The 25,609-nt window shown below is 53.5% G+C and overlaps 17 non-coding genes across 17 annotated transcripts; 11 read left to right on the top strand and 6 right to left on the bottom strand.

Moving 5' to 3' along the window:
- Positions 1 to 2,176: 2,176 nt before the first annotated feature.
- TRNAE-CUC (transfer RNA glutamic acid (anticodon CUC)) lies at positions 2,177 to 2,248 on the top strand. The gene has a single exon. It is a non-coding gene; the product is annotated as a tRNA-Glu (tRNA).
- A 2,154-nt stretch (positions 2,249 to 4,402) lies between these two features.
- Positions 4,403 to 4,474, top strand: TRNAE-CUC (transfer RNA glutamic acid (anticodon CUC)). Its single transcript has one exon. It is a non-coding gene; the product is annotated as a tRNA-Glu (tRNA).
- Positions 4,475 to 6,628: 2,154 nt separating this feature from the next.
- On the top strand, positions 6,629 to 6,700 carry TRNAE-CUC (transfer RNA glutamic acid (anticodon CUC)). Its single transcript has one exon. It is a non-coding gene; the product is annotated as a tRNA-Glu (tRNA).
- Positions 6,701 to 7,826: 1,126 nt separating this feature from the next.
- TRNAL-UAA (transfer RNA leucine (anticodon UAA)) lies at positions 7,827 to 7,909 on the bottom strand. Its single transcript has one exon. It is a non-coding gene; the product is annotated as a tRNA-Leu (tRNA).
- A 945-nt stretch (positions 7,910 to 8,854) lies between these two features.
- Positions 8,855 to 8,926, top strand: TRNAE-CUC (transfer RNA glutamic acid (anticodon CUC)). Its single transcript has one exon. It is a non-coding gene; the product is annotated as a tRNA-Glu (tRNA).
- A 1,126-nt stretch (positions 8,927 to 10,052) lies between these two features.
- TRNAL-UAA (transfer RNA leucine (anticodon UAA)) lies at positions 10,053 to 10,135 on the bottom strand. The gene has a single exon. It is a non-coding gene; the product is annotated as a tRNA-Leu (tRNA).
- A 938-nt stretch (positions 10,136 to 11,073) lies between these two features.
- TRNAE-CUC (transfer RNA glutamic acid (anticodon CUC)) lies at positions 11,074 to 11,145 on the top strand. The gene has a single exon. It is a non-coding gene; the product is annotated as a tRNA-Glu (tRNA).
- A 1,126-nt stretch (positions 11,146 to 12,271) lies between these two features.
- Positions 12,272 to 12,354, bottom strand: TRNAL-UAA (transfer RNA leucine (anticodon UAA)). Its single transcript has one exon. It is a non-coding gene; the product is annotated as a tRNA-Leu (tRNA).
- Positions 12,355 to 13,299: 945 nt separating this feature from the next.
- TRNAE-CUC (transfer RNA glutamic acid (anticodon CUC)) lies at positions 13,300 to 13,371 on the top strand. Its single transcript has one exon. It is a non-coding gene; the product is annotated as a tRNA-Glu (tRNA).
- Positions 13,372 to 14,497: 1,126 nt separating this feature from the next.
- Positions 14,498 to 14,580, bottom strand: TRNAL-UAA (transfer RNA leucine (anticodon UAA)). The gene has a single exon. It is a non-coding gene; the product is annotated as a tRNA-Leu (tRNA).
- A 938-nt stretch (positions 14,581 to 15,518) lies between these two features.
- On the top strand, positions 15,519 to 15,590 carry TRNAE-CUC (transfer RNA glutamic acid (anticodon CUC)). The gene has a single exon. It is a non-coding gene; the product is annotated as a tRNA-Glu (tRNA).
- Positions 15,591 to 17,744: 2,154 nt separating this feature from the next.
- On the top strand, positions 17,745 to 17,816 carry TRNAE-CUC (transfer RNA glutamic acid (anticodon CUC)). Its single transcript has one exon. It is a non-coding gene; the product is annotated as a tRNA-Glu (tRNA).
- Positions 17,817 to 18,942: 1,126 nt separating this feature from the next.
- TRNAL-UAA (transfer RNA leucine (anticodon UAA)) lies at positions 18,943 to 19,025 on the bottom strand. The gene has a single exon. It is a non-coding gene; the product is annotated as a tRNA-Leu (tRNA).
- A 945-nt stretch (positions 19,026 to 19,970) lies between these two features.
- TRNAE-CUC (transfer RNA glutamic acid (anticodon CUC)) lies at positions 19,971 to 20,042 on the top strand. Its single transcript has one exon. It is a non-coding gene; the product is annotated as a tRNA-Glu (tRNA).
- Positions 20,043 to 21,168: 1,126 nt separating this feature from the next.
- On the bottom strand, positions 21,169 to 21,251 carry TRNAL-UAA (transfer RNA leucine (anticodon UAA)). Its single transcript has one exon. It is a non-coding gene; the product is annotated as a tRNA-Leu (tRNA).
- A 945-nt stretch (positions 21,252 to 22,196) lies between these two features.
- On the top strand, positions 22,197 to 22,268 carry TRNAE-CUC (transfer RNA glutamic acid (anticodon CUC)). The gene has a single exon. It is a non-coding gene; the product is annotated as a tRNA-Glu (tRNA).
- A 2,154-nt stretch (positions 22,269 to 24,422) lies between these two features.
- Positions 24,423 to 24,494, top strand: TRNAE-CUC (transfer RNA glutamic acid (anticodon CUC)). The gene has a single exon. It is a non-coding gene; the product is annotated as a tRNA-Glu (tRNA).
- The last annotated feature ends 1,115 nt before the right edge of the window (positions 24,495 to 25,609 follow it).

The raw sequence follows: 25,609 nt of genomic DNA, 5'->3' as shown, positions 1-25,609 counted from the left end.
GGTTCGATTCCCGGTCAGGGAACAGTCCTTCTTCTGCCCTTGAATGCTTTTCCTTCCCGCAGGTCAGGGCTTCTCAAAATGAATTTGCTTTTCTGACAAACAGTTTGCCTAGCATCCCGCAATCTGGCTCCTAATTTGATTTTCGCAAGGTTCCCTTTGAGTTGCTTTCCTCGGCGGGAGGAAAATCTCTTGTGCAAGGCTCTTGAGGAAGTGAGATTCTGTATTCCGAGGTGCGCTTCTTTTCGTAGGCTTCTGACCACATGGTGTGCGGCAGGAAGTCATCTTTGACAGGGCCGCAGGCTTTGTCTCCAAATGGCATCCCGGACCCACTGCAACCCACCTTTTTGCTGAAACGGAAGTCTGGTTCAGGGTAAGAAAAAGCTGAGCTGCACGTACCGAAAGCAGCAGAGCCCAGCGGCGGAGAGGGTGTGGCCAGGGCTGTCTGATTTGCATAGTGACCAGTGGCATCTTGGGAATGTACAGGCTTTGGAGCCTAACGGGTGCTGCAGGGGTCTGCCTGGCCGGAGAAATGCCTGTCTGGCGCTCCCCTCAGGACACACGTGTCTTCCGTTCGAGCATGGAGGGTGAGGGACATGGGTCACCCTCATATACAGGGGTGTGGGCATGGGCAGGATGGGGCGTGGGGGACCCGTCAGGGCATTGCCCGTTTGGAAGCCCGTTCGGAAGGCAAGAGGAGGCGGAGGCGGAGGCGGGAATCTCTGCTCAATTTTTTCCCGAGGCCTGGGGACAAGCCTTTGCACATTTGATCCAGCCGGGCCTGCATCAGCAGATCCTGCTCCGATGGCAAGGGAGAGCCTGCAGGTGTAAATCAAAGAAAGGGGAGAAATCCGCAAGAGGCGGGTTAACAAATTCCAGTGGCAGGCCCATGTTCCCCAGGAAGCAAGTACTTCCTCCTGCTCCCTTCAGTGGGAAAAGACATAGGAGGTGTATTTCTCTAAGCAGGGGCTCTGCGTAGGTGGCACTGCATTGCTTTGGCAAACATCCATGCTAAGTGCAGAGTAGCAGCAGACCCCACAGCTGAGACGTGAATTGGGACTGTTAAGGAAGGGCACTGGGAGGGTGAGGAGGGCAGAGGAAAATGCTTTACAAAAGCATCTGCAAGTTCCTACACACCCGCTGAAAACCCATACCAGGGATGGGGCTCGAACTCATGCGGACAACTGTCCATTGGATCTTAAGTCCAACGCCTTAACCACTCGGCCACCCTGGTGAGACCCTAGGCCCTGCCTTACTCAGCTCCCTTTTCATGCTGGCTGCTCCAGCGCAGGCTGTCCAGCAAGAGGTGATTGCAGAGTAAAAAGGCTTTTGCAGGAGGATAAAGGTAATTGCTTATGACAAACACACTGTGTGACACCTAACTTTTCCCCACTCGTACTTTATGGGCAATCTATACAGTGGAGTTAGCTTAGTCACAATAAGGAAGTGAGCAAGGCAGGCTCACAAGAGCATCTCCTCCCTGGTGGTCTAGTGGCTAGGATTCGGCGCTTTCACCGCCGCGGCCCGGGTTCGATTCCCGGTCAGGGAAGATCCCTCTAAGACGTAGACGTGTGTAATTTGTCCACGCAGCTCAGCTTTTTTTAATCGAAGGTCCTTAAAAAGGCACCCCGACCTATAGACGAAAGCAGAGGAAAGGGGCTGGGTCCCCTGTGTCCCAGGTTGCTTTGCTCCCATTGCCCTCAGCCACCTTCATGCGCACGCAGTCCCCCACCCAGTCAGGTGCTCTATGTGGGCGTAAAGTGCAGTACCAGCTCATCAGAAAGGTAAATTGCTGGAAAACCCGGCTGCGATGTATACATCTACTTTGGAGCACTCTTCTCCCTTGCACTCTTGAATCGGTCATTCGCAATGTATTCTTCCAGCAAGCTGAATAACGAGGTAGGTGTGAGAAGGTGTACCAGCTGTCTTTGAGCTATCAGCGGCCACTAGGTGTCCCTCTTGTGATTTCCCGGGGATCCCGATTGTACAGGAATTCGTCGGTTCAGTAGCACGGGGGAGGGGATGGCCTGTGCTTGGAAGTGACAAACAGTCTGGTGGAATCATGAGTGTTTTTTCAAGTTCTGATTCATATTCGCTGTAGAATAAAATATGCTTTCAGCCCCCATGAGCTTTGTCACTAGGAGAGCAGTGTAGGAACTTTTGCTGTATGGCTGTGGGTTCCCTGGTGGTCTAGTGGTTAGGATTCGGCGCTCTCACCGCCGCGGCCCGGGTTCGATTCCCGGTCAGGGAACAGTCCTTCTTCTGCCCTTGAATGCTTTTCCTTCCCGCAGGTCAGGGCTTCTCAAAATGAATTTGCTTTTCTGACAAACAGTTTGCCTAGCATCCCGCAATCTGGCTCCTAATTTGATTTTCGCAAGGTTCCCTTTGAGTTGCTTTCCTCGGCGGGAGGAAAATCTCTTGTGCAAGGCTCTTGAGGAAGTGAGATTCTGTATTCCGAGGTGCGCTTCTTTTCGTAGGCTTCTGACCACATGGTGTGCGGCAGGAAGTCATCTTTGACAGGGACGCAGGCTTTGTCTCCAAATGGCATCCCGGACCCACTGCAACCCACCTTTTTGCTGAAACGGAAGTCTGGTTCAGGGTAAGAAAAAGCTGAGCTGCACGTACCGAAAGCAGCAGAGCCCAGCGGCGGAGAGGGTGTGGCCAGGGCTGTCTGATTTGCATAGTGACCAGTGGCATCTTGGGAATGTACAGGCTTTGGAGCCTAACGGGTGCTGCAGGGGTCTGCCTGGCCGGAGAAATGCCTGTCTGGCGCTCCCCTCAGGACACACGTGTCTTCCGTTCGAGCATGGAGGGTGAGGGACATGGGTCACCCTCATATACAGGGGTGTGGGCATAGGCAGGATGGGGCGTGGGGGACCCGTCAGGGCATTGCCCGTTTGGAAGCCCGTTCGGAAGGCAAGAGGAGGCGGAGGCGGAGGCGGGAATCTCTGCTCAATTTTTTCCCGAGGCCTGGGGACAAGCCTTTGCACATTTGATCCAGCCGGGCCTGCATCAGCAGATCCTGCTCCGATGGCAAGGGAGAGCCTGCAGGTGTAAATCAAAGAAAGGGGAGAAATCCGCAAGAGGCGGGTTAACAAATTCCAGTGGCAGGCCCATGTTCCCCAGGAAGCAAGTACTTCCTCCTGCTCCCTTCAGTGGGAAAAGACATAGGAGGTGTATTTCTCTAAGCAGGGGCTCTGCGTAGGTGGCACTGCATTGCTTTGGGAAGCATCCATGCTAAGTGCAGAGTAGCAGCAGACCCCACAGCTGAGACGTGAATTGGGACTGTTAAGGAAGGGCACTGGGAGGGTGAGGAGGGCAGAGGAAAATGCTTTAAAAAAGCATCTGCAAGTTCCTACACACCCGCTGAAAACCCATACCAGGGATGGGGCTCGAACCCATGCGGACAACTGTCCATTGGATCTTAAGTCCAACTCCTTAACCACTCGGCCACCCTGGTGAGACCCTAGGCCCTGCCTTACTCAGCTCCCTTTTCATGCTGGCTGCTCCAGCGCAGGCTGTCCAGCAAGAGGTGATTGCAGAGTAAAAAGGCTTTTGCAGGAGGATAAAGGTAATTGCTTATGACAAACACACTGTGTGACACCTAACTTTTCCCCACTCGTACTTTATGGGCAATCTATACAGTGGAGTTAGCTTAGTCACAATAAGGAAGTGAGCAAGGCAGGCTCACAAGAGCATCTCCTCCCTGGTGGTCTAGTGGCTAGGATTCGGCGCTTTCACCGCCGCGGCCCGGGTTCGATTCCCGGTCAGGGAAGATCCCTCTAAGACGTAGACGTGCGTAATTTGTCCACGCAGCTCAGCTTTTTTTAATCGAAGGTCCTTAAAAAGGCACCCCGACCTATAGACGAAAGCAGAGGAAAGGGGCTGGGTCCCCTGTGTCCCAGGTTGCTTTGCTCCCATTGCCCTCAGCCACCTTCATGCGCACGCAGTCCCCCACCCAGTCAGGTGCTCTATGTGGGCGTAAAGTGCAGTACCAGCTCATCAGAAAGGTAAATTGCTGGAAAACCCGGCTGCGATGTATACATCTACTTTGGAGCACTCTTCTCCCTTGCACTCTTGAATCGGTCATTCGCAATGTATTCTTCCAGCAAGCTGAATAACGAGGTAGGTGTGAGAAGGTGTACCAGCTGTCTTTGAGCTATCAGCGGCCACTAGGTGTCCCTCTTGTGATTTCCCGGGGATCCCGATTGTACAGGAATTCGTCGGTTCAGTAGCACGGGGGAGGGGATGGCCTGTGCTTGGAAGTGACAAACAGTCTGGTGGAATCATGAGTGTTTTTTCAAGTTCTGATTCATATTCGCTGTAGAATAAAATATGCTTTCAGCCCCCATGAGCTTTGTCACTAGGAGAGCAGTGTAGGAACTTTTGCTGTATGGCTCTGGGTTCCCTGGTGGTCTAGTGGTTAGGATTCGGCGCTCTCACCGCCGCGGCCCGGGTTCGATTCCCGGTCAGGGAACAGTCCTTCTTCTGCCCTTGAATGCTTTTCCTTCCCGCAGGTCAGGGCTTCTCAAAATGAATTTGCTTTTCTGACAAACAGTTTGCCTAGCATCCCGCAATCTGGCTCCTAATTTGATTTTCGCAAGGTTCCCTTTGAGTTGCTTTCCTCGGCGGGAGGAAAATCTCTTGTGCAAGGCTCTTGAGGAAGTGAGATTCTGTATTCCGAGGTGCGCTTCTTTTCGTAGGCTTCTGACCACATGGTGTGCGGCAGGAAGTCATCTTTGACAGGGCCGCAGGCTTTGTCTCCAAATGGCATCCCGGACCCACTGCAACCCACCTTTTTGCTGAAACGGAAGTCTGGTTCAGGGTAAGAAAAAGCTGAGCTGCACGTACCGAAAGCAGCAGAGCCCAGCGGCGGAGAGGGTGTGGCCAGGGCTGTCTGATTTGCATAGTGACCAGTGGCATCTTGGGAATGTACAGGCTTTGGAGCCTAACGGGTGCTGCAGGGGTCTGCCTGGCCGGAGAAATGCCTGTCTGGCGCTCCCCTCAGGACACACGTGTCTTCCGTTCGAGCATGGAGGGTGAGGGACATGGGTCACCCTCATATACAGGGGTGTGGGCATGGGCAGGATGGGGCGTGGGGGACCCGTCAGGGCATTGCCCGTTTGGAAGCCCGTTCGGAAGGCAAGAGGAGGCGGAGGCGGAGGCGGGAATCTCTGCTCAATTTTTTCCCGAGGCCTGGGGACAAGCCTTTGCACATTTGATCCAGCCGGGCCTGCATCAGCAGATCCTGCTCCGATGGCAAGGGAGAGCCTGCAGGTGTAAATCAAAGAAAGGGGAGAAATCCGCAAGAGGCGGGTTAACAAATTCCAGTGGCAGGCCCATGTTCCCCAGGAAGCAAGTACTTCCTCCTGCTCCCTTCAGTGGGAAAAGACATAGGAGGTGTATTTCTCTAAGCAGGGGCTCTGCGTAGGTGGCACTGCATTGCTTTGGCAAACATCCATGCTAAGTGCAGAGTAGCAGCAGACCCCACAGCTGAGACGTGAATTGGGACTGTTAAGGAAGGGCACTGGGAGGGTGAGGAGGGCAGAGGAAAATGCTTTACAAAAGCATCTGCAAGTTCCTACACACCCGCTGAAAACCCATACCAGGGATGGGGCTCGAACTCATGCGGACAACTGTCCATTGGATCTTAAGTCCAACGCCTTAACCACTCGGCCACCCTGGTGAGACCCTAGGCCCTGCCTTACTCAGCTCCCTTTTCATGCTGGCTGCTCCAGCGCAGGCTGTCCAGCAAGAGGTGATTGCAGAGTAAAAAGGCTTTTGCAGGAGGATAAAGGTAATTGCTTATGACAAACACACTGTGTGACACCTAACTTTTCCCCACTCGTACTTTATGGGCAATCTATACAGTGGAGTTAGCTTAGTCACAATAAGGAAGTGAGCAAGGCAGGCTCACAAGAGCATCTCCTCCCTGGTGGTCTAGTGGCTAGGATTCGGCGCTTTCACTGCCGCGGCCCGGGTTCGATTCCCGGTCAGGGAAGATCCCTCTAAGACGTAGACGTGTGTAATTTGTCCACGCAGCTCAGCTTTTTTTAATCGAAGGTCCTTAAAAAGGCACCCCGACCTATAGACGAAAGCAGAGGAAAGGGGCTGGGTCCCCTGTGTCCCAGGTTGCTTTGCTCCCATTGCCCTCAGCCACCTTCATGCGCACGCAGTCCCCCACCCAGTCAGGTGCTCTATGTGGGCGTAAAGTGCAGTACCAGCTCATCAGAAAGGTAAATTGCTGGAAAACCCGGCTGCGATGTATACATCTACTTTGGAGCACTCTTCTCCCTTGCACTCTTGAATCGGTCATTCGCAATGTATTCTTCCAGCAAGCTGAATAACGAGGTAGGTGTGAGAAGGTGTACCAGCTGTCTTTGAGCTATCAGCGGCCACTAGGTGTCCCTCTTGTGATTTCCCGGGGATCCCGATTGTACAGGAATTCGTCGGTTCAGTAGCACGGGGGAGGGGATGGCCTGTGCTTGGAAGTGACAAACAGTCTGGTGGAATCATGAGTGTTTTTTCAAGTTCTGATTCATATTCGCTGTAGAATAAAATATGCTTTCAGCCCCCATGAGCTTTGTCACTAGGAGAGCAGTGTAGGAACTTTTGCTGTATGGCTGTGGGTTCCCTGGTGGTCTAGTGGTTAGGATTCGGCGCTCTCACCGCCGCGGCCCGGGTTCGATTCCCGGTCAGGGAACAGTCCTTCTTCTGCCCTTGAATGCTTTTCCTTCCCGCAGGTCAGGGCTTCTCAAAATGAATTTGCTTTTCTGACAAACAGTTTGCCTAGCATCCCGCAATCTGGCTCCTAATTTGATTTTCGCAAGGTTCCCTTTGAGTTGCTTTCCTCGGCGGGAGGAAAATCTCTTGTGCAAGGCTCTTGAGGAAGTGAGATTCTGTATTCCGAGGTGCGCTTCTTTTCGTAGGCTTCTGACCACATGGTGTGCGGCAGGAAGTCATCTTTGACAGGGCCGCAGGCTTTGTCTCCAAATGGCATCCCGGACCCACTGCAACCCACCTTTTTGCTGAAACGGAAGTCTGGTTCAGGGTAAGAAAAAGCTGAGCTGCACGTACCGAAAGCAGCAGAGCCCAGCGGCGGAGAGGGTGTGGCCAGGGCTGTCTGATTTGCATAGTGACCAGTGGCATCTTGGGAATGTACAGGCTTTGGAGCCTAACGGGTGCTGCAGGGGTCTGCCTGGCCGGAGAAATGCCTGTCTGGCGCTCCCCTCAGGACACACGTGTCTTCCGTTCGAGCATGGAGGGTGAGGGACATGGGTCACCCTCATATACAGGGGTGTGGGCATGGGCAGGATGGGGCGTGGGGGACCCGTCAGGGCATTGCCCGTTTGGAAGCCCGTTCGGAAGGCAAGAGGAGGCGGAGGCGGAGGCGGGAATCTCTGCTCAATTTTTTCCCGAGGCCTGGGGACAAGCCTTTGCACATTTGATCCAGCCGGGCCTGCATCAGCAGATCCTGCTCCGATGGCAAGGGAGAGCCTGCAGGTGTAAATCAAAGAAAGGGGAGAAATCCGCAAGAGGCGGGTTAACAAATTCCAGTGGCAGGCCCATGTTCCCCAGGAAGCAAGTACTTCCTCCTGCTACCTTCAGTGGGAAAAGACATAGGAGGTGTATTTCTCTAAGCAGGGGCTCTGCGTAGGTGGCACTGCATTGCTTTGGCAAACATCCATGCTAAGTGCAGAGTAGCAGCAGACCCCACAGCTGAGACGTGAATTGGGACTGTTAAGGAAGGGCACTGGGAGGGTGAGGAGGGCAGAGGAAAATGCTTTACAAAAGCATCTGCAAGTTCCTGCACACCCACTGAAAACCCATACCAGGGATGGGGCTCGAACCCATGCGGACAACTGTCCATTGGATCTTAAGTCCAACGCCTTAACCACTCGGCCACCCTGGTGAGACCCTAGGTCCTGCCTTACTCAGCTCCCTTTTCATGCTGGCTGCTCCAGCGCAGGCTGTCCAGCAAGAGGTGATTGCAGAGTAAAAAGGCTTTTGCAGGAGGATAAAGGTAATTGCTTATGACAAACACACTGTGTGACACCTAACTTTTCCCCACTCGTACTTTATGGGCAATCTATACAGTGGAGTTAGCTTAGTCACAATAAGGAAGTGAGCAAGGCAGGCTCACAAGAGCATCTCCTCCCTGGTGGTCTAGTGGCTAGGATTCGGCGCTTTCACCGCCGCGGCCCGGGTTCAATTCCCGGTCAGGGAAGATCCCTCTAAGACGTAGACGTGCGTAATTTGTCCACGCAGCTCAGCTTTTTTTAATCGAAGGTCCTTAAAAAGGCACCCCGACCTATAGACGAAAGCAGAGGAAAGGGGCTGGGTCCCCTGTGTCCCAGGTTGCTTTGCTCCCATTGCCCTCAGCCACCTTCATGCGCACGCAGTCCCCCACCCAGTCAGGTGCTCTATGTGGGCGTAAAGTGCAGTACCAGCTCATCAGAAAGGTAAATTGCTGGAAGACCCGGCTGCGATGTATACATCTACTTTGGAGCACTCTTCTCCCTTGCACTCTTGAATCGGTCATTCGCAATGTATTCTTCCAGCAAGCTGAATAACGAGGTAGGTGTGAGAAGGTGTACCAGCTGTCTTTGAGCTATCAGCGGCCACTAGGTGTCCCTCTTGTGATTTCCCGGGGATCCCGATTGTACAGGAATTCGTAGGTTCAGTAGCACGGGGGAGGGGATGGCCTGTGCTTGGAAGTGACAAACAGTCTGGTGGAATCATGAGTGTTTTTTCAAGTTCTGATTCATATTCGCTGTAGAATAAAATATGCTTTCAGCCCCCATGAGCTTTGTCACTAGGAGAGCAGTGTAGGAACTTTTGCTGTATGGCTGTGGGTTCCCTGGTGGTCTAGTGGTTAGGATTCGGCGCTCTCACCGCCGCGGCCCGGGTTCGATTCCCGGTCAGGGAACAGTCCTTCTTCTGCCCTTGAATGCTTTTCCTTCCCGCAGGTCAGGGCTTCTCAAAATGAATTTGCTTTTCTGACAAACAGTTTGCCTAGCATCCCGCAATCTGGCTCCTAATTTGATTTTCGCAAGGTTCCCTTTGAGTTGCTTTCCTCGGCGGGAGGAAAATCTCTTGTGCAAGGCTCTTGAGGAAGTGAGATTCTGTATTCCGAGGTGCGCTTCTTTTCGTAGGCTTCTGACCACATGGTGTGCGGCAGGAAGTCATCTTTGACAGGGACGCAGGCTTTGTCTCCAAATGGCATCCCGGACCCACTGCAACCCACCTTTTTGCTGAAACGGAAGTCTGGTTCAGGGTAAGAAAAAGCTGAGCTGCACGTACCGAAAGCAGCAGAGCCCAGCGGCGGAGAGGGTGTGGCCAGGGCTGTCTGATTTGCATAGTGACCAGTGGCATCTTGGGAATGTACAGGCTTTGGAGCCTAACGGGTGCTGCAGGGGTCTGCCTGGCCGGAGAAATGCCTGTCTGGCGCTCCCCTCAGGACACACGTGTCTTCCGTTCGAGCATGGAGGGTGAGGGACATGGGTCACCCTCATATACAGGGGTGTGGGCATAGGCAGGATGGGGCGTGGGGGACCCGTCAGGGCATTGCCCGTTTGGAAGCCCGTTCGGAAGGCAAGAGGAGGCGGAGGCGGAGGCGGGAATCTCTGCTCAATTTTTTCCCGAGGCCTGGGGACAAGCCTTTGCACATTTGATCCAGCCGGGCCTGCATCAGCAGATCCTGCTCCGATGGCAAGGGAGAGCCTGCAGGTGTAAATCAAAGAAAGGGGAGAAATCCGCAAGAGGCGGGTTAACAAATTCCAGTGGCAGGCCCATGTTCCCCAGGAAGCAAGTACTTCCTCCTGCTCCCTTCAGTGGGAAAAGACATAGGAGGTGTATTTCTCTAAGCAGGGGCTCTGCGTAGGTGGCACTGCATTGCTTTGGGAAGCATCCATGCTAAGTGCAGAGTAGCAGCAGACCCCACAGCTGAGACGTGAATTGGGACTGTTAAGGAAGGGCACTGGGAGGGTGAGGAGGGCAGAGGAAAATGCTTTAAAAAAGCATCTGCAAGTTCCTACACACCCGCTGAAAACCCATACCAGGGATGGGGCTCGAACCCATGCGGACAACTGTCCATTGGATCTTAAGTCCAACGCCTTAACCACTCGGCCACCCTGGTGAGACCCTAGGCCCTGCCTTACTCAGCTCCCTTTTCATGCTGGCTGCTCCAGCGCAGGCTGTCCAGCAAGAGGTGATTGCAGAGTAAAAAGGCTTTTGCAGGAGGATAAAGGTAATTGCTTATGACAAACACACTGTGTGACACCTAACTTTTCCCCACTCGTACTTTATGGGCAATCTATACAGTGGAGTTAGCTTAGTCACAATAAGGAAGTGAGCAAGGCAGGCTCACAAGAGCATCTCCTCCCTGGTGGTCTAGTGGCTAGGATTCGGCGCTTTCACCGCCGCGGCCCGGGTTCGATTCCCGGTCAGGGAAGATCCCTCGTAGACGTGCGTAATTTGTCCACGCAGCTCAGCTTTTTTAATCGAAGGTCCTTAAAAAGGCACCCCGACCTATAGACGAAAGCAGAGGAAAGGGGCTGGGTCCCCTGTGTCCCAGGTTGCTTTGCTCCCATTGCCCTCAGCCACCTTCATGCGCACGCAGTCCCCCACCCAGTCAGGTGCTCTATGTGGGCGTAAAGTGCAGTACCAGCTCATCAGAAAGGTAAATTGCTGGAAAACCCGGCTGCGATGTATACATCTACTTTGGAGCACTCTTCTCCCTTGCACTCTTGAATCGGTCATTCGCAATGTATTCTTCCAGCAAGCTGAATAACGAGGTAGGTGTGAGAAGGTGTACCAGCTGTCTTTGAGCTATCAGCGGCCACTAGGTGTCCCTCTTGTGATTTCCCGGGGATCCCGATTGTACAGGAATTCGTCGGTTCAGTAGCACGGGGGAGGGGATGGCCTGTGCTTGGAAGTGACAAACAGTCTGGTGGAATCATGAGTGTTTTTTCAAGTTCTGATTCATATTCGCTGTAGAATAAAATATGCTTTCAGCCCCCATGAGCTTTGTCACTAGGAGAGCAGTGTAGGAACTTTTGCTGTATGGCTGTGGGTTCCCTGGTGGTCTAGTGGTTAGGATTCGGCGCTCTCACCGCCGCGGCCCGGGTTCGATTCCCGGTCAGGGAACAGTCCTTCTTCTGCCCTTGAATGCTTTTCCTTCCCGCAGGTCAGGGCTTCTCAAAATGAATTTGCTTTTCTGACAAACAGTTTGCCTAGCATCCCGCAATCTGGCTCCTAATTTGATTTTCGCAAGGTTCCCTTTGAGTTGCTTTCCTCGGCGGGAGGAAAATCTCTTGTGCAAGGCTCTTGAGGAAGTGAGATTCTGTATTCCGAGGTGCGCTTCTTTTCGTAGGCTTCTGACCACATGGTGTGCGGCAGGAAGTCATCTTTGACAGGGCCGCAGGCTTTGTCTCCAAATGGCATCCCGGACCCACTGCAACCCACCTTTTTGCTGAAACGGAAGTCTGGTTCAGGGTAAGAAAAAGCTGAGCTGCACGTACCGAAAGCAGCAGAGCCCAGCGGCGGAGAGGGTGTGGCCAGGGCTGTCTGATTTGCATAGTGACCAGTGGCATCTTGGGAATGTACAGGCTTTGGAGCCTAACGGGTGCTGCAGGGGTCTGCCTGGCCGGAGAAATGCCTGTCTGGCGCTCCCCTCAGGACACACGTGTCTTCCGTTCGAGCATGGAGGGTGAGGGACATGGGTCACCCTCATATACAGGGGTGTGGGCATGGGCAGGATGGGGCGTGGGGGACCCGTCAGGGCATTGCCCGTTTGGAAGCCCGTTCGGAAGGCAAGAGGAGGCGGAGGCGGAGGCGGGAATCTCTGCTCAATTTTTTCCCGAGGCCTGGGGACAAGCCTTTGCACATTTGATCCAGCCGGGCCTGCATCAGCAGATCCTGCTCCGATGGCAAGGGAGAGCCTGCAGGTGTAAATCAAAGAAAGGGGAGAAATCCGCAAGAGGCGGGTTAACAAATTCCAGTGGCAGGCCCATGTTCCCCAGGAAGCAAGTACTTCCTCCTGCTACCTTCAGTGGGAAAAGACATAGGAGGTGTATTTCTCTAAGCAGGGGCTCTGCGTAGGTGGCACTGCATTGCTTTGGCAAACATCCATGCTAAGTGCAGAGTAGCAGCAGACCCCACAGCTGAGACGTGAATTGGGACTGTTAAGGAAGGGCACTGGGAGGGTGAGGAGGGCAGAGGAAAATGCTTTACAAAAGCATCTGCAAGTTCCTGCACACCCACTGAAAACCCATACCAGGGATGGGGCTCGAACCCATGCGGACAACTGTCCATTGGATCTTAAGTCCAACGCCTTAACCACTCGGCCACCCTGGTGAGACCCTAGGTCCTGCCTTACTCAGCTCCCTTTTCATGCTGGCTGCTCCAGCGCAGGCTGTCCAGCAAGAGGTGATTGCAGAGTAAAAAGGCTTTTGCAGGAGGATAAAGGTAATTGCTTATGACAAACACACTGTGTGACACCTAACTTTTCCCCACTCGTACTTTATGGGCAATCTATACAGTGGAGTTAGCTTAGTCACAATAAGGAAGTGAGCAAGGCAGGCTCACAAGAGCATCTCCTCCCTGGTGGTCTAGTGGCTAGGATTCGGCGCTTTCACCGCCGCGGCCCGGGTTCAATTCCCGGTCAGGGAAGATCCCTCTAAGACGTAGACGTGCGTAATTTGTCCACGCAGCTCAGCTTTTTTTAATCGAAGGTCCTTAAAAAGGCACCCCGACCTATAGACGAAAGCAGAGGAAAGGGGCTGGGTCCCCTGTGTCCCAGGTTGCTTTGCTCCCATTGCCCTCAGCCACCTTCATGCGCACGCAGTCCCCCACCCAGTCAGGTGCTCTATGTGGGCGTAAAGTGCAGTACCAGCTCATCAGAAAGGTAAATTGCTGGAAGACCCGGCTGCGATGTATACATCTACTTTGGAGCACTCTTCTCCCTTGCACTCTTGAATCGGTCATTCGCAATGTATTCTTCCAGCAAGCTGAATAACGAGGTAGGTGTGAGAAGGTGTACCAGCTGTCTTTGAGCTATCAGCGGCCACTAGGTGTCCCTCTTGTGATTTCCCGGGGATCCCGATTGTACAGGAATTCGTAGGTTCAGTAGCACGGGGGAGGGGATGGCCTGTGCTTGGAAGTGACAAACAGTCTGGTGGAATCATGAGTGTTTTTTCAAGTTCTGATTCATATTCGCTGTAGAATAAAATATGCTTTCAGCCCCCATGAGCTTTGTCACTAGGAGAGCAGTGTAGGAACTTTTGCTGTATGGCTGTGGGTTCCCTGGTGGTCTAGTGGTTAGGATTCGGCGCTCTCACCGCCGCGGCCCGGGTTCGATTCCCGGTCAGGGAACAGTCCTTCTTCTGCCCTTGAATGCTTTTCCTTCCCGCAGGTCAGGGCTTCTCAAAATGAATTTGCTTTTCTGACAAACAGTTTGCCTAGCATCCCGCAATCTGGCTCCTAATTTGATTTTCGCAAGGTTCCCTTTGAGTTGCTTTCCTCGGCGGGAGGAAAATCTCTTGTGCAAGGCTCTTGAGGAAGTGAGATTCTGTATTCCGAGGTGCGCTTCTTTTCGTAGGCTTCTGACCACATGGTGTGCGGCAGGAAGTCATCTTTGACAGGGACGCAGGCTTTGTCTCCAAATGGCATCCCGGACCCACTGCAACCCACCTTTTTGCTGAAACGGAAGTCTGGTTCAGGGTAAGAAAAAGCTGAGCTGCACGTACCGAAAGCAGCAGAGCCCAGCGGCGGAGAGGGTGTGGCCAGGGCTGTCTGATTTGCATAGTGACCAGTGGCATCTTGGGAATGTACAGGCTTTGGAGCCTAACGGGTGCTGCAGGGGTCTGCCTGGCCGGAGAAATGCCTGTCTGGCGCTCCCCTCAGGACACACGTGTCTTCCGTTCGAGCATGGAGGGTGAGGGACATGGGTCACCCTCATATACAGGGGTGTGGGCATAGGCAGGATGGGGCGTGGGGGACCCGTCAGGGCATTGCCCGTTTGGAAGCCCGTTCGGAAGGCAAGAGGAGGCGGAGGCGGAGGCGGGAATCTCTGCTCAATTTTTTCCCGAGGCCTGGGGACAAGCCTTTGCACATTTGATCCAGCCGGGCCTGCATCAGCAGATCCTGCTCCGATGGCAAGGGAGAGCCTGCAGGTGTAAATCAAAGAAAGGGGAGAAATCCGCAAGAGGCGGGTTAACAAATTCCAGTGGCAGGCCCATGTTCCCCAGGAAGCAAGTACTTCCTCCTGCTCCCTTCAGTGGGAAAAGACATAGGAGGTGTATTTCTCTAAGCAGGGGCTCTGCGTAGGTGGCACTGCATTGCTTTGGGAAGCATCCATGCTAAGTGCAGAGTAGCAGCAGACCCCACAGCTGAGACGTGAATTGGGACTGTTAAGGAAGGGCACTGGGAGGGTGAGGAGGGCAGAGGAAAATGCTTTAAAAAAGCATCTGCAAGTTCCTACACACCCGCTGAAAACCCATACCAGGGATGGGGCTCGAACCCATGCGGACAACTGTCCATTGGATCTTAAGTCCAACGCCTTAACCACTCGGCCACCCTGGTGAGACCCTAGGCCCTGCCTTACTCAGCTCCCTTTTCATGCTGGCTGCTCCAGCGCAGGCTGTCCAGCAAGAGGTGATTGCAGAGTAAAAAGGCTTTTGCAGGAGGATAAAGGTAATTGCTTATGACAAACACACTGTGTGACACCTAACTTTTCCCCACTCGTACTTTATGGGCAATCTATACAGTGGAGTTAGCTTAGTCACAATAAGGAAGTGAGCAAGGCAGGCTCACAAGAGCATCTCCTCCCTGGTGGTCTAGTGGCTAGGATTCGGCGCTTTCACCGCCGCGGCCCGGGTTCGATTCCCGGTCAGGGAAGATCCCTCGTAGACGTGCGTAATTTGTCCACGCAGCTCAGCTTTTTTAATCGAAGGTCCTTAAAAAGGCACCCCGACCTATAGACGAAAGCAGAGGAAAGGGGCTGGGTCCCCTGTGTCCCAGGTTGCTTTGCTCCCATTGCCCTCAGCCACCTTCATGCGCACGCAGTCCCCCACCCAGTCAGGTGCTCTATGTGGGCGTAAAGTGCAGTACCAGCTCATCAGAAAGGTAAATTGCTGGAAAACCCGGCTGCGATGTATACATCTACTTTGGAGCACTCTTCTCCCTTGCACTCTTGAATCGGTCATTCGCAATGTATTCTTCCAGCAAGCTGAATAACGAGGTAGGTGTGAGAAGGTGTACCAGCTGTCTTTGAGCTATCAGCGGCCACTAGGTGTCCCTCTTGTGATTTCCCGGGGATCCCGATTGTACAGGAATTCGTCGGTTCAGTAGCACGGGGGAGGGGATGGCCTGTGCTTGGAAGTGACAAACAGTCTGGTGGAATCATGAGTGTTTTTTCAAGTTCTGATTCATATTCGCTGTAGAATAAAATATGCTTTCAGCCCCCATGAGCTTTGTCACTAGGAGAGCAGTGTAGGAACTTTTGCTGTATGGCTCTGGGTTCCCTGGTGGTCTAGTGGTTAGGATTCGGCGCTCTCACCGCCGCGGCCCGGGTTCGATTCCCGGTCAGGGAACAGTCCTTCTTCTGCCCTTGAATGCTTTTCCTTCCCGCAGGTCAGGGCTTCTCAAAATGAATTTGCTTTTCTGACAAACAGTTTGCCTAGCATCCCGCAATCTGGCTCCTAATTTGATTTTCGCAAGGTTCCCTTTGAGTTGCTTTCCTCGGCGGGAGGAAAATCTCTTGTGCAAGGCTCTTGAGGAAGTGAGATTCTGTATTCCGAGGTGCGCTTCTTTTCGTAGGCTTCTGACCACATGGTGTGCGGCAGGAAGTCATCTTTGACAGGGCCGCAGGCTTTGTCTCCAAATGGCATCCCGGACCCACTGCAACCCACCTTTTTGCTGAAACGGAAGTCTGGTTCAGGGTAAGAAAAAGCTGAGCTGCACGTACCGAAAGCAGCAGAGCCCAGCGGCGGAGAGGGTGTGGCCAGGGCTGTCTGATTTGCATAGTGACCAGTGGCATCTTGGGAATGTACAGGCTTTGGAGCCTAACGGGTGCTGCAGGGGTCTGCCTGGCCGGAGAAATGCCTGTCTGGCGCTCCCCTCAGGACACACGTGTCTTCCGTTCGAGCATGGAGGGTGAGGGACATGGGTCACCCTCATATACAGGGGTGTGGGCATGGGCAGGATGGGGCGTGGGGGACCCGTCAGGGCATTGCCCGTTTGGAAGCCCGTTCGGAAGGCAAGAGGAGGCGGAGGCGGAGGCGGGAATCTCTGCTCAATTTTTTCCCGAGGCCTGGGGACAAGCCTTTGCACATTTGATCCAGCCGGGCCTGCATCAGCAGATCCTGCTCCGATGGCAAGGGAGAGCCTGCAGGTGTAAATCAAAGAAAGGGGAGAAATCCGCAAGAGGCGGGTTAACAAATTCCAGTGGCAGGCCCATGTTCCCCAGGAAGCAAGTACTTCCTCCTGCTCCCTTCAGTGGGAAAAGACATAGGAGGTGTATTTCTCTAAGCAGGGGCTCTGCGTAGGTGGCACTGCATTGCTTTGGCAAACATCCATGCTAAGTGCAGAGTAGCAGCAGACCCCACAGCTGAGACGTGAATTGGGACTGTTAAGGAAGGGCACTGGGAGGGTGAGGAGGGCAGAGGAAAATGCTTTACAAAAGCATCTGCAAGTTCCTACACACCCGCTGAAAACCCATACCAGGGATGGGGCTCGAACTCATGCGGACAACTGTCCATTGGATCTTAAGTCCAACGCCTTAACCACTCGGCCACCCTGGTGAGACCCTAGGCCCTGCCTTACTCAGCTCCCTTTTCATGCTGGCTGCTCCAGCGCAGGCTGTCCAGCAAGAGGTGATTGCAGAGTAAAAAGGCTTTTGCAGGAGGATAAAGGTAATTGCTTATGACAAACACACTGTGTGACACCTAACTTTTCCCCACTCGTACTTTATGGGCAATCTATACAGTGGAGTTAGCTTAGTCACAATAAGGAAGTGAGCAAGGCAGGCTCACAAGAGCATCTCCTCCCTGGTGGTCTAGTGGCTAGGATTCGGCGCTTTCACTGCCGCGGCCCGGGTTCGATTCCCGGTCAGGGAAGATCCCTCTAAGACGTAGACGTGTGTAATTTGTCCACGCAGCTCAGCTTTTTTTAATCGAAGGTCCTTAAAAAGGCACCCCGACCTATAGACGAAAGCAGAGGAAAGGGGCTGGGTCCCCTGTGTCCCAGGTTGCTTTGCTCCCATTGCCCTCAGCCACCTTCATGCGCACGCAGTCCCCCACCCAGTCAGGTGCTCTATGTGGGCGTAAAGTGCAGTACCAGCTCATCAGAAAGGTAAATTGCTGGAAAACCCGGCTGCGATGTATACATCTACTTTGGAGCACTCTTCTCCCTTGCACTCTTGAATCGGTCATTCGCAATGTATTCTTCCAGCAAGCTGAATAACGAGGTAGGTGTGAGAAGGTGTACCAGCTGTCTTTGAGCTATCAGCGGCCACTAGGTGTCCCTCTTGTGATTTCCCGGGGATCCCGATTGTACAGGAATTCGTCGGTTCAGTAGCACGGGGGAGGGGATGGCCTGTGCTTGGAAGTGACAAACAGTCTGGTGGAATCATGAGTGTTTTTTCAAGTTCTGATTCATATTCGCTGTAGAATAAAATATGCTTTCAGCCCCCATGAGCTTTGTCACTAGGAGAGCAGTGTAGGAACTTTTGCTGTATGGCTGTGGGTTCCCTGGTGGTCTAGTGGTTAGGATTCGGCGCTCTCACCGCCGCGGCCCGGGTTCGATTCCCGGTCAGGGAACAGTCCTTCTTCTGCCCTTGAATGCTTTTCCTTCCCGCAGGTCAGGGCTTCTCAAAATGAATTTGCTTTTCTGACAAACAGTTTGCCTAGCATCCCGCAATCTGGCTCCTAATTTGATTTTCGCAAGGTTCCCTTTGAGTTGCTTTCCTCGGCGGGAGGAAAATCTCTTGTGCAAGGCTCTTGAGGAAGTGAGATTCTGTATTCCGAGGTGCGCTTCTTTTCGTAGGCTTCTGACCACATGGTGTGCGGCAGGAAGTCATCTTTGACAGGGCCGCAGGCTTTGTCTCCAAATGGCATCCCGGACCCACTGCAACCCACCTTTTTGCTGAAACGGAAGTCTGGTTCAGGGTAAGAAAAAGCTGAGCTGCACGTACCGAAAGCAGCAGAGCCCAGCGGCGGAGAGGGTGTGGCCAGGGCTGTCTGATTTGCATAGTGACCAGTGGCATCTTGGGAATGTACAGGCTTTGGAGCCTAACGGGTGCTGCAGGGGTCTGCCTGGCCGGAGAAATGCCTGTCTGGCGCTCCCCTCAGGACACACGTGTCTTCCGTTCGAGCATGGAGGGTGAGGGACATGGGTCACCCTCATATACAGGGGTGTGGGCATGGGCAGGATGGGGCGTGGGGGACCCGTCAGGGCATTGCCCGTTTGGAAGCCCGTTCGGAAGGCAAGAGGAGGCGGAGGCGGAGGCGGGAATCTCTGCTCAATTTTTTCCCGAGGCCTGGGGACAAGCCTTTGCACATTTGATCCAGCCGGGCCTGCATCAGCAGATCCTGCTCCGATGGCAAGGGAGAGCCTGCAGGTGTAAATCAAAGAAAGGGGAGAAATCCGCAAGAGGCGGGTTAACAAATTCCAGTGGCAGGCCCATGTTCCCCAGGAAGCAAGTACTTCCTCCTGCTACCTTCAGTGGGAAAAGACATAGGAGGTGTATTTCTCTAAGCAGGGGCTCTGCGTAGGTGGCACTGCATTGCTTTGGCAAACATCCATGCTAAGTGCAGAGTAGCAGCAGACCCCACAGCTGAGACGTGAATTGGGACTGTTAAGGAAGGGCACTGGGAGGGTGAGGAGGGCAGAGGAAAATGCTTTACAAAAGCATCTGCAAGTTCCTACACACCCACTGAAAACCCATACCAGGGATGGGGCTCGAACCCATGCGGACAACTGTCCATTGGATCTTAAGTCCAACGCCTTAACCACTCGGCCACCCTGGTGAGACCCTAGGTCCTGCCTTACTCAGCTCCCTTTTCATGCTGGCTGCTCCAGCGCAGGCTGTCCAGCAAGAGGTGATTGCAGAGTAAAAAGGCTTTTGCAGGAGGATAAAGGTAATTGCTTATGACAAACACACTGTGTGACACCTAACTTTTCCCCACTCGTACTTTATGGGCAATCTATACAGTGGAGTTAGCTTAGTCACAATAAGGAAGTGAGCAAGGCAGGCTCACAAGAGCATCTCCTCCCTGGTGGTCTAGTGGCTAGGATTCGGCGCTTTCACCGCCGCGGCCCGGGTTCAATTCCCGGTCAGGGAAGATCCCTCTAAGACGTAGACGTGCGTAATTTGTCCACGCAGCTCAGCTTTTTTTAATCGAAGGTCCTTAAAAAGGCACCCCGACCTATAGACGAAAGCAGAGGAAAGGGGCTGGGTCCCCTGTGTCCCAGGTTGCTTTGCTCCCATTGCCCTCAGCCACCTTCATGCGCACGCAGTCCCCCACCCAGTCAGGTGCTCTATGTGGGCGTAAAGTGCAGTACCAGCTCATCAGAAAGGTAAATTGCTGGAAGACCCGGCTGCGATGTATACATCTACTTTGGAGCACTCTTCTCCCTTGCACTCTTGAATCGGTCATTCGCAATGTATTCTTCCAGCAAGCTGAATAACGAGGTAGGTGTGAGAAGGTGTACCAGCTGTCTTTGAGCTATCAGCGGCCACTAGGTGTCCCTCTTGTGATTTCCCGGGGATCCCGATTGTACAGGAATTCGTCGGTTCAGTAGCACGGGGGAGGGGATGGCCTGTGCTTGGAAGTGACAAACAGTCTGGTGGAATCATGAGTGTTTTTTCAAGTTCTGATTCATATTCGCTGTAGAATAAAATATGCTTTCAGCCCCCATGAGCTTTGTCACTAGGAGAGCAGTGTAGGAACTTTTGCTGTATGGCTGTGGGTTCCCTGGTGGTCTAGTGGTTAGGATTCGGCGCTCTCACCGCCGCGGCCCGGGTTCGATTCCCGGTCAGGGAACAGTCCTTCTTCTGCCCTTGAATGCTTTTCCTTCCCGCAGGTCAGGGCTTCTCAAAATGAATTTGCTTTTCTGACAAACAGTTTGCCTAGCATCCCGCAATCTGGCTCCTAATTTGATTTTCGCAAGGTTCCCTTTGAGTTGCTTTCCTCGGCGGGAGGAAAATCTCTTGTGCAAGGCTCTTGAGGAAGTGAGATTCTGTATTCCGAGGTGCGCTTCTTTTCGTAGGCTTCTGACCACATGGTGTGCGGCAGGAAGTCATCTTTGACAGGGACGCAGGCTTTGTCTCCAAATGGCATCCCGGACCCACTGCAACCCACCTTTTTGCTGAAACGGAAGTCTGGTTCAGGGTAAGAAAAAGCTGAGCTGCACGTACCGAAAGCAGCAGAGCCCAGCGGCGGAGAGGGTGTGGCCAGGGCTGTCTGATTTGCATAGTGACCAGTGGCATCTTGGGAATGTACAGGCTTTGGAGCCTAACGGGTGCTGCAGGGGTCTGCCTGGCCGGAGAAATGCCTGTCTGGCGCTCCCCTCAGGACACACGTGTCTTCCGTTCGAGCATGGAGGGTGAGGGACATGGGTCACCCTCATATACAGGGGTGTGGGCATAGGCAGGATGGGGCGTGGGGGACCCGTCAGGGCATTGCCCGTTTGGAAGCCCGTTCGGAAGGCAAGAGGAGGCGGAGGCGGAGGCGGGAATCTCTGCTCAATTTTTTCCCGAGGCCTGGGGACAAGCCTTTGCACATTTGATCCAGCCGGGCCTGCATCAGCAGATCCTGCTCCGATGGCAAGGGAGAGCCTGCAGGTGTAAATCAAAGAAAGGGGAGAAATCCGCAAGAGGCGGGTTAACAAATTCCAGTGGCAGGCCCATGTTCCCCAGGAAGCAAGTACTTCCTCCTGCTCCCTTCAGTGGGAAAAGACATAGGAGGTGTATTTCTCTAAGCAGGGGCTCTGCGTAGGTGGCACTGCATTGCTTTGGGAAGCATCCATGCTAAGTGCAGAGTAGCAGCAGACCCCACAGCTGAGACGTGAATTGGGACTGTTAAGGAAGGGCACTGGGAGGGTGAGGAGGGCAGAGGAAAATGCTTTAAAAAAGCATCTGCAAGTTCCTACACACCCGCTGAAAACCCATACCAGGGATGGGGCTCGAACCCATGCGGACAACTGTCCATTGGATCTTAAGTCCAACGCCTTAACCACTCGGCCACCCTGGTGAGACCCTAGGCCCTGCCTTACTCAGCTCCCTTTTCATGCTGGCTGCTCCAGCGCAGGCTGTCCAGCAAGAGGTGATTGCAGAGTAAAAAGGCTTTTGCAGGAGGATAAAGGTAATTGCTTATGACAAACACACTGTGTGACACCTAACTTTTCCCCACTCGTACTTTATGGGCAATCTATACAGTGGAGTTAGCTTAGTCACAATAAGGAAGTGAGCAAGGCAGGCTCACAAGAGCATCTCCTCCCTGGTGGTCTAGTGGCTAGGATTCGGCGCTTTCACCGCCGCGGCCCGGGTTCGATTCCCGGTCAGGGAAGATCCCTCTAAGACGTAGACGTGCGTAATTTGTCCACGCAGCTCAGCTTTTTTTAATCGAAGGTCCTTAAAAAGGCACCCCGACCTATAGACGAAAGCAGAGGAAAGGGGCTGGGTCCCCTGTGTCCCAGGTTGCTTTGCTCCCATTGCCCTCAGCCACCTTCATGCGCACGCAGTCCCCCACCCAGTCAGGTGCTCTATGTGGGCGTAAAGTGCAGTACCAGCTCATCAGAAAGGTAAATTGCTGGAAAACCCGGCTGCGATGTATACATCTACTTTGGAGCACTCTTCTCCCTTGCACTCTTGAATCGGTCATTCGCAATGTATTCTTCCAGCAAGCTGAATAACGAGGTAGGTGTGAGAAGGTGTACCAGCTGTCTTTGAGCTATCAGCGGCCACTAGGTGTCCCTCTTGTGATTTCCCGGGGATCCCGATTGTACAGGAATTCGTCGGTTCAGTAGCACGGGGGAGGGGATGGCCTGTGCTTGGAAGTGACAAACAGTCTGGTGGAATCATGAGTGTTTTTTCAAGTTCTGATTCATATTCGCTGTAGAATAAAATATGCTTTCAGCCCCCATGAGCTTTGTCACTAGGAGAGCAGTGTAGGAACTTTTGCTGTATGGCTCTGGGTTCCCTGGTGGTCTAGTGGTTAGGATTCGGCGCTCTCACCGCCGCGGCCCGGGTTCGATTCCCGGTCAGGGAACAGTCCTTCTTCTGCCCTTGAATGCTTTTCCTTCCCGCAGGTCAGGGCTTCTCAAAATGAATTTGCTTTTCTGACAAACAGTTTGCCTAGCATCCCGCAATCTGGCTCCTAATTTGATTTTCGCAAGGTTCCCTTTGAGTTGCTTTCCTCGGCGGGAGGAAAATCTCTTGTGCAAGGCTCTTGAGGAAGTGAGATTCTGTATTCCGAGGTGCGCTTCTTTTCGTAGGCTTCTGACCACATGGTGTGCGGCAGGAAGTCATCTTTGACAGGGCCGCAGGCTTTGTCTCCAAATGGCATCCCGGACCCACTGCAACCCACCTTTTTGCTGAAACGGAAGTCTGGTTCAGGGTAAGAAAAAGCTGAGCTGCACGTACCGAAAGCAGCAGAGCCCAGCGGCGGAGAGGGTGTGGCCAGGGCTGTCTGATTTGCATAGTGACCAGTGGCATCTTGGGAATGTACAGGCTTTGGAGCCTAACGGGTGCTGCAGGGGTCTGCCTGGCCGGAGAAATGCCTGTCTGGCGCTCCCCTCAGGACACACGTGTCTTCCGTTCGAGCATGGAGGGTGAGGGACATGGGTCACCCTCATATACAGGGGTGTGGGCATGGGCAGGATGGGGCGTGGGGGACCCGTCAGGGCATTGCCCGTTTGGAAGCCCGTTCGGAAGGCAAGAGGAGGCGGAGGCGGAGGCGGGAATCTCTGCTCAATTTTTTCCCGAGGCCTGGGGACAAGCCTTTGCACATTTGATCCAGCCGGGCCTGCATCAGCAGATCCTGCTCCGATGGCAAGGGAGAGCCTGCAGGTGTAAATCAAAGAAAGGGGAGAAATCCGCAAGAGGCGGGTTAACAAATTCCAGTGGCAGGCCCATGTTCCCCAGGAAGCAAGTACTTCCTCCTGCTCCCTTCAGTGGGAAAAGACATAGGAGGTGTATTTCTCTAAGCAGGGGCTCTGCGTAGGTGGCACTGCATTGCTTTGGCAAACATCCATGCTAAGTGCAGAGTAGCAGCAGACCCCACAGCTGAGACGTGAATTGGGACTGTTAAGGAAGGGCACTGGGAGGGTGAGGAGGGCAGAGGAAAATGCTTTACAAAAGCATCTGCAAGTTCCTACACACCCGCTGAAAACCCATACCAGGGATGGGGCTCGAACTCATGCGGACAACTGTCCATTGGATCTTAAGTCCAACGCCTTAACCACTCGGCCACCCTGGTGAGACCCTAGGCCCTGCCTTACTCAGCTCCCTTTTCATGCTGGCTGCTCCAGCGCAGGCTGTCCAGCAAGAGGTGATTGCAGAGTAAAAAGGCTTTTGCAGGAGGATAAAGGTAATTGCTTATGACAAACACACTGTGTGACACCTAACTTTTCCCCACTCGTACTTTATGGGCAATCTATACAGTGGAGTTAGCTTAGTCACAATAAGGAAGTGAGCAAGGCAGGCTCACAAGAGCATCTCCTCCCTGGTGGTCTAGTGGCTAGGATTCGGCGCTTTCACTGCCGCGGCCCGGGTTCGATTCCCGGTCAGGGAAGATCCCTCTAAGACGTAGACGTGTGTAATTTGTCCACGCAGCTCAGCTTTTTTTAATCGAAGGTCCTTAAAAAGGCACCCCGACCTATAGACGAAAGCAGAGGAAAGGGGCTGGGTCCCCTGTGTCCCAGGTTGCTTTGCTCCCATTGCCCTCAGCCACCTTCATGCGCACGCAGTCCCCCACCCAGTCAGGTGCTCTATGTGGGCGTAAAGTGCAGTACCAGCTCATCAGAAAGGTAAATTGCTGGAAAACCCGGCTGCGATGTATACATCTACTTTGGAGCACTCTTCTCCCTTGCACTCTTGAATCGGTCATTCGCAATGTATTCTTCCAGCAAGCTGAATAACGAGGTAGGTGTGAGAAGGTGTACCAGCTGTCTTTGAGCTATCAGCGGCCACTAGGTGTCCCTCTTGTGATTTCCCGGGGATCCCGATTGTACAGGAATTCGTCGGTTCAGTAGCACGGGGGAGGGGATGGCCTGTGCTTGGAAGTGACAAACAGTCTGGTGGAATCATGAGTGTTTTTTCAAGTTCTGATTCATATTCGCTGTAGAATAAAATATGCTTTCAGCCCCCATGAGCTTTGTCACTAGGAGAGCAGTGTAGGAACTTTTGCTGTATGGCTGTGGGTTCCCTGGTGGTCTAGTGGTTAGGATTCGGCGCTCTCACCGCCGCGGCCCGGGTTCGATTCCCGGTCAGGGAACAGTCCTTCTTCTGCCCTTGAATGCTTTTCCTTCCCGCAGGTCAGGGCTTCTCAAAATGAATTTGCTTTTCTGACAAACAGTTTGCCTAGCATCCCGCAATCTGGCTCCTAATTTGATTTTCGCAAGGTTCCCTTTGAGTTGCTTTCCTCGGCGGGAGGAAAATCTCTTGTGCAAGGCTCTTGAGGAAGTGAGATTCTGTATTCCGAGGTGCGCTTCTTTTCGTAGGCTTCTGACCACATGGTGTGCGGCAGGAAGTCATCTTTGACAGGGCCGCAGGCTTTGTCTCCAAATGGCATCCCGGACCCACTGCAACCCACCTTTTTGCTGAAACGGAAGTCTGGTTCAGGGTAAGAAAAAGCTGAGCTGCACGTACCGAAAGCAGCAGAGCCCAGCGGCGGAGAGGGTGTGGCCAGGGCTGTCTGATTTGCATAGTGACCAGTGGCATCTTGGGAATGTACAGGCTTTGGAGCCTAACGGGTGCTGCAGGGGTCTGCCTGGCCGGAGAAATGCCTGTCTGGCGCTCCCCTCAGGACACACGTGTCTTCCGTTCGAGCATGGAGGGTGAGGGACATGGGTCACCCTCATATACAGGGGTGTGGGCATGGGCAGGATGGGGCGTGGGGGACCCGTCAGGGCATTGCCCGTTTGGAAGCCCGTTCGGAAGGCAAGAGGAGGCGGAGGCGGAGGCGGGAATCTCTGCTCAATTTTTTCCCGAGGCCTGGGGACAAGCCTTTGCACATTTGATCCAGCCGGGCCTGCATCAGCAGATCCTGCTCCGATGGCAAGGGAGAGCCTGCAGGTGTAAATCAAAGAAAGGGGAGAAATCCGCAAGAGGCGGGTTAACAAATTCCAGTGGCAGGCCCATGTTCCCCAGGAAGCAAGTACTTCCTCCTGCTACCTTCAGTGGGAAAAGACATAGGAGGTGTATTTCTCTAAGCAGGGGCTCTGCGTAGGTGGCACTGCATTGCTTTGGCAAACATCCATGCTAAGTGCAGAGTAGCAGCAGACCCCACAGCTGAGACGTGAATTGGGACTGTTAAGGAAGGGCACTGGGAGGGTGAGGAGGGCAGAGGAAAATGCTTTACAAAAGCATCTGCAAGTTCCTACACACCCA

The sequence above is a fragment of the Triturus cristatus genome, chromosome 5_2, assembly GCF_964204655.1.
Source record: "Triturus cristatus chromosome 5_2, aTriCri1.1, whole genome shotgun sequence".
Taxonomy (NCBI): Eukaryota; Metazoa; Chordata; class Amphibia; order Caudata; family Salamandridae; genus Triturus; species Triturus cristatus.
This window is presented reverse-complemented; position numbering and strand designations above follow the sequence as displayed.